The following is a 6,423-nucleotide window of genomic DNA, read 5'->3' as shown; positions in this document are numbered from 1 at the left end:
CATTACAAGATTAAAAACTGTAAATATTGGTAAGCCAGCCGTGTTATTTATTAAAGCTCTATACCTGCAGGACACTAAAAGATGCACTTACATATTGACCAATTGTTCTTCTAATCACTTTTTTTTAGTTTAAAAAATATATAATCATAAATTAGTCAAACATGTATAAATATATGTATTAGAAAAGAGAAAATTTTGACACATGCCAGAGTCACCAAGAGTGTGCAGACACAGAAAAATGGCCACGTGAAGAGGCAGCTATGAGGTGGCTATTTGCAGTTCATGGAGAAAAACCTCAGCAGACAGCAAATCTGCTAATACCTTAGCCATAGGCATCCAATTCCCAGACCTGTGACAAAATCAATTTCTGTTGTTTCAGCCACCTACTTGGTGCTATTCTGTTGATGGCAGATCTAGAAAACCTACACAAATGTATAAAAAAATATGTTAAAGGTGTGAAGTATTTATTGAGATTGATAGTTTTTGTATATGGACAGTCATTTTTTCCAATAAAACTTATTGAAAATAAGGAAAATAAAAAACTGATTTTGTACTTTACTTACAGTTAACTACATTCCAGTATCTATTTTTGAGCTCTCCTTTCTTTCCATTAATGTTTTTGTCCATTTGCCAATGCCATATTGTCTTGATTACTGTAACATTGTAGTAATCTTGAAACTGATTTCTCTGAGTCCTCTCTTGTTCTTCATACACAGACTCCTCTTAATTATTCTAGTAACCTTCCCTTTTTATGTAAATTTTAGAAGCAACTTGTCAATATCAACAAAAATTATTGTTAGGATTTGAATAGGGAATGTCCTATATCATAAATCAAACTTGTTAAATTGACATTTTTAGCAAATTTGAATCCTGCAGTCAACTTGGACATAAGACATTTAAAACTAAATAGTAGCTTATCTTATATTTCCATTTTTTTTTTAAGAAAAAAAGTGTTTATTCTAGTCAGCAGCACAAATGAGAACTTGTATCAATCTATTCCTGACCCAGAGTGTCCTACTCTGACGTGGTGTAATTTTCCACCTTCCTTTCAATGGCAGCCTCAACCTTGAGGAGGTTCTGCTGGTCAATGATGCTTATCAAGGAAACAAATCTTCCTTGCTGTACTATACATATTAATGATCTTAGGTCAGTAGGAAGTCATACATGGTAATGAATTCTTGGGTTTTCAGAGTTAGGTCCCCCAAAGCAAAATATAGATGGATAGTGTGATGGATCTCAGAATCCCAAAGAACATAAATAGTGAGAATACGCCCTGATGCATATGTTTTTAACCATGGAAGCCATTAGCACAAATACACTGCAGGAGACCAGACCCATCAGGCTCACAACATCATTCTCAGGACACATTTCTGCATCCCCAGTGTTAGTTCAAAGGTTCTTTTGCCCTTAACAGACCTTGTTGTCTTTATAAAAGATAACTTATTTCTAGGCATTAATACCTTCAGGAAAGCTTGCACCTTGTGGTATTATCAGAGTGTGGGGCTGGGTAAAATCAAGTCATCCTTGGGGGGGTTTGTTTGCAGGTCTATGATAACAGCTGTATATGCCTGAGGAAAGTTTAACCTGGATCCTTCAGAGAACAGTTCTGGAGATCAAACACCAAGATGGAACCCCTTCTGATTTAGGCAGCAGCAGACATGCAGCATTAACTATAGTGTCTGCTTACAATAAAGAGCCACTTCTGAAAATTTTGCACACCCCCAGAATACTGGATGCATATCTGCATATCTGGTAGCACCAGAGCCCTTTCTATGTCCAGAGTGAGGAGCAGGACTACTGCCCAGGGAACCAGGCTGGCAGGACTCATATTCCCATATTTTTAATCATCAATCAAAGTGCAAGGATTCAGTCTTTCTGAGTAGCTAAGTGCTACTAATTTGGGGATTCCTTTATAAAAGTTTAGTACATAGTGTATTAGCAGATTATATTTGCATTTCTACCTTATTACTTAGGTTATGTGTATATGAACTATTTCAATTTTTCACTTCCAACAATTATAAATATCGTTTCAAAGAAAATTGGTGAATAATATACAATTTTCCCAAAAAGTATATGAAGATTTATCATCAGCCATTGGTGTAGTATATCTTGTCCTATGGAAAGCATCAATCTACTGATGAACTGTTAGCATTTATTTTAAAAAGTGATTAGTCTATTTTACAAAGTGATCACAAACACCCTTTTACTTTTCCTTGCACAAACTTTGGTCAGGCTTCTCTTGTGCCCATACGTTCCTGAAATTTGGATTGCTCCCAAGTCTGAGCAAGCAGGAAAACATGATATGTGACCTCTTAGCTCATCATTAGCATCAGGTAAGCAGATTGAAACACCTTCCTATTAAATAATGCTGATCATGAAGGCTGCTTTATCCCTATCATTTGCCCAACTTCTCCTGAAATACTATTTCCCCACTTTGAGAAGGAAAAACTTATATTAGTTTAGTTTGAAGATGTTAGTTATTCCTGAGTTGGGAGTCTTCTTTCTATTGAAATATACTTTCCATATGACATCTCATCCAGGTCTGGATTAGCTTCTATTTGATATATATATAACTGTACCTTTGACAAACATGTATGCATTTGGTGGTACACTAATATATCACTGTCTGACATAGACTTTTTAAAGAATGAGATTTTTAAATCAATTATGCTCATTTTTTTTGTTTCATGAATAATCATGCTCATAAAATGAATTACTGCCCATATTTTTCATTTATATTATAGCACAGCTTCAGAAATAAGTTAATGGCTCTACTTTTATACTCACAAAATTTCAATAAATTTTATTTTTTTATTCAAAGTAAAATTTAAGTATAATGTCAAGACGTTTTAGATTTTTTTCTTCAAAAGTACACATGACATTTTTGTGTCTATTTCAAAGCCAGTTCAAATTTTAATTTCAAAAAGCAAGTCATTTGTTTTTCAGTGATATTATACATATAATTTGGCAGAGATTCATGTTGTGGTAAATAAAGATCATTCTCAATTAAGGAACATGATTACTTAAAATCAAGGTGAAACAGTTTACCATCTGAAATAGAAAACATAGTTTTCAAAATCTGTATTCACACACATATGCACCACATATATGCATGTGTGCACACATGCACACACACATATGTCTCAAATGTTGCACAGGTCATACATACAGTGAGAAAAAGATCTTCATATTGAATTCAAACTTAACCAGTTTTTTTATTTTGTCCTCTAAATATAGAAACATTACTGCAACAGGATTTACATTTTAATGTAATTTTGTTATTTCTCTTTTGGTTAGATCAAGGGCAAAATCAGTAGGAATTCTCTTTAGAATAGAGTTTGCCACCATTTTGATAGAGTTTTGTACTTTTTAGTCTCTCTAGCCAGTACTTAGCTCTGCTGTTGTGGAGTACATATAGTCATAGAAAATGCATAAATGAGGAGCATTGTCTTTCAGTAAAAATGTATTGGTGTTCACTGAAATTCACACTTCTTGCAATTGTAAATGTATCATAAAATAGTATTCTTTTCCTTTTTCAAACCATTTAAAAATATAAAAACCATTCTTAGACCATGGGCCACTAAAACAGGTTCAGATCAGATTTGTAATGCAGGCATAGTTCTCTGCCTGTTCTGGAGGAAAGAAAACACAAAATATCCATGATGAAGCTGATGCTAGATATATTTTAAGAAATTATTCATCATGGCAGTTGCATCATCCTTCTTTTCCTCCCATGCTCAAATGGATTTTTAAAGTGTCCTAACTTTTAAAGGATTACTATATAAATCAAACAAAATGTCCTGCTATCGGATATACCAGATATGATGCATGACTAAATTAGAATTTCAGATAAAAGACAAATTTTAGCATATGTAAGACACAGACTGGCACGGGTCATACTTATAGTGAGCAAAGTTAATTTTTATATGAAATTCAGATTTTACTTAGTGTCTTATTCCCCCAAAATCTAGCATCCTTTATGCAACAGTTTTTAAATTTTAAGGTAATTTTGTTATTTATGTGTTGGTCAGTTAAATACTATTCAAAACCAATGGAAAATTTCTCAAATTATTGAATGCACAGACTACAAACAATTTTCAGTCTGGAACTTTTGATGAATTTCCAGACTTGGAAGTTTTCAACATATGTGGTCATAAAAATTTATACCTATACTAGCAAACTGGAAACTGCAAGCAACTAAAATACGGGAGTTCAAAGACATTAAATACTGAATTTGAAAAGCTGCAATTGCACTTAGGAAGAATCTTTCAATGAAGTTTCTATTTTTAATTATAAATTTATACCTGTATGGCAATCAAATTAAATTGAGAGGACCTATGATTGTGCAAGTTAATTTTGGTAAACATTCAAAATAATTATAAATAGAGACAACTTATGTGATGAGTTTTGACTTACAAATATATTTCATCAAGAAAGATGTTCAGCATAGAGGGAAAAATCAGCAGCAGTTTAAATATTTTGGTCAAAATATTTACACGCTCAATACAAAAATTAAAATTAAGAATATCTTCCATGGAGCAGAATTTGTTATGAACTTATCGGAAACTGAACACTTGAGAAGAAAGAAAATGTATACTCAAACATATAATGCTCCACAAATAAATTGAAATTGAAAATGAAAATAAGTTATTATGTATTAATGATAGAAAATGACTTAGAAGGAGTTTGTGGGTAAATAAAATTGAAAGACCATATTGAAAATCATTTTTGAAAAGGGCTACTTTGCTTAATTGAATCAATTTAGTTGTATGTAAATATCTTTGTGAACTACTCTGAAAGAAACTCCTGGTTTTAGCAGTAAATTACATGATATCATTTTTTTCATCCTTTCAAACCCCATTTTGTGATGGCGTACTTGATCAGGATGAACCAGTTCTGTTTTGGAACCAATCTTTCCAGTAAATATTTGTATTATTTTGTGTTTAAACATGTAGTTTATTTATTTGTTTGAATATCATCCTCTTCTTGAAAATTCTTTTTTTTTCTCCTTTGATTTTTTAAAATTATTTTTTCTTATTTTTAGAGACTGCATTTTGATTCATTGTACACAAATGGGGTACATCTTTTCATTTCTATGGTTGTGCATGATGTAGATTCACACCATTCGTGTAATCACACAAGTACATAGGGTTATGAGTCTGTCTCATTCCACCATTTTTCATACCTCCCTGCCTCTCATTTCCCTCTACATAATATAAAGTTCCTCCATTCTTCTCACACCCCTACCTCCTCCATTATATATCATCATCCACTTATCAGGGAAAACATTTGGCCTTTGGTTTTTTGGGAATGACTTATTTCACTTAGCAAGGTATTCTCCAATTCCATCCATTTATCTGCAAACGCCATATTATTTTTCTTTATGACTGAATAATATTCCATTCTGTATATACAGCACAGTTTCTTTATCCATTCATTTGTGGAAGGGCATCTAGGTTGGTTCCACAATCTAGCTATTGTGAATTGAAATGCTATAAACATTGATGTGACTGTGTTACTGTAGTATGCTAATTTTAAATTCTTTGGGTATAAACCAAGGAGTGGGATAACTGGGTCAAATGGTGGGTCCATTCTAATTTTTCTGAGGATTCTCCAAACTGCTTTCCAGAGTGGATGTACCAGTTTGCAACTCTACCAGCAATGTGAAAGTGTGCCGTTTTCCCCACATTCATGCCAAGACCTATTATTGATTGTGTTCTTGATAATCACCATTCTAATTGGGGTGAGATGAAATCTTAGGGTAGTTCTGATTTGCATTTCTCTAATTACTAGAGATGTTGAACACTTTTTCAAATATTTATTAATTGACTGTATATCTTCTTCTGTAAAGTGTCTGTCCAGTTTCTTGGCCCATTTATTGATTGGGTTCTTTGTATTTTTGTTGAAAGTTCTTTACAAATTTTGGAGATTAGTATCCTTTCTGATGTGTGTGTGGACAAGATTTTTCTCCCACTCTGTAGGCTCTCTTTTCACCTTATTGATTGTATCCCTTTCTGAGAAAAATCTTTTTAGTTTGAGCCCATCCCATTTATTGATTTTTGCATTTTTTAAATTTATTTTTATTGTAAACAAATGTGATACATGTTGTTTCTGTTTGTACATGGAGTAACAGCATATCATTTGTATAATCATACATTTACATAGGGTAATGATGTTTGAGTCATTCTGTTATTTTTTCCTCTCCTCACCCCTCCCACCCCTCTTTTCCCTCTATACAGTCCGTCCTTCCTCCTTTCTTGCCCCCCTCCCCCCATTATGTGTCATCATCCACTTATCAGTGAGATCATTCATCCTTTGGTTTTTTGAGATTGGCTTATCTCACTTAGCATGATATTCTCCAATTTCATCCATTTGCCTGCAAATGCCATAATTTTATTATTCTTTATGGCTGAGTAATATTCC

The 6,423-nt window shown here is 33.1% G+C and overlaps 1 pseudogene; it reads right to left on the bottom strand.

The window, feature by feature from the left end:
* Positions 1 to 1,192: 1,192 nt before the first annotated feature.
* LOC124964097 (all-trans retinoic acid-induced differentiation factor-like) lies at positions 1,193 to 1,828 on the bottom strand (annotated as a pseudogene).
* Positions 1,829 to 6,423: the final 4,595 nt, after the last annotated feature.

This window comes from Sciurus carolinensis, chromosome 14 (assembly GCF_902686445.1).
Source record: "Sciurus carolinensis chromosome 14, mSciCar1.2, whole genome shotgun sequence".
NCBI lineage: Eukaryota > Metazoa > Chordata > Mammalia > Rodentia > Sciuridae > Sciurus > Sciurus carolinensis.
This window is presented reverse-complemented; position numbering and strand designations above follow the sequence as displayed.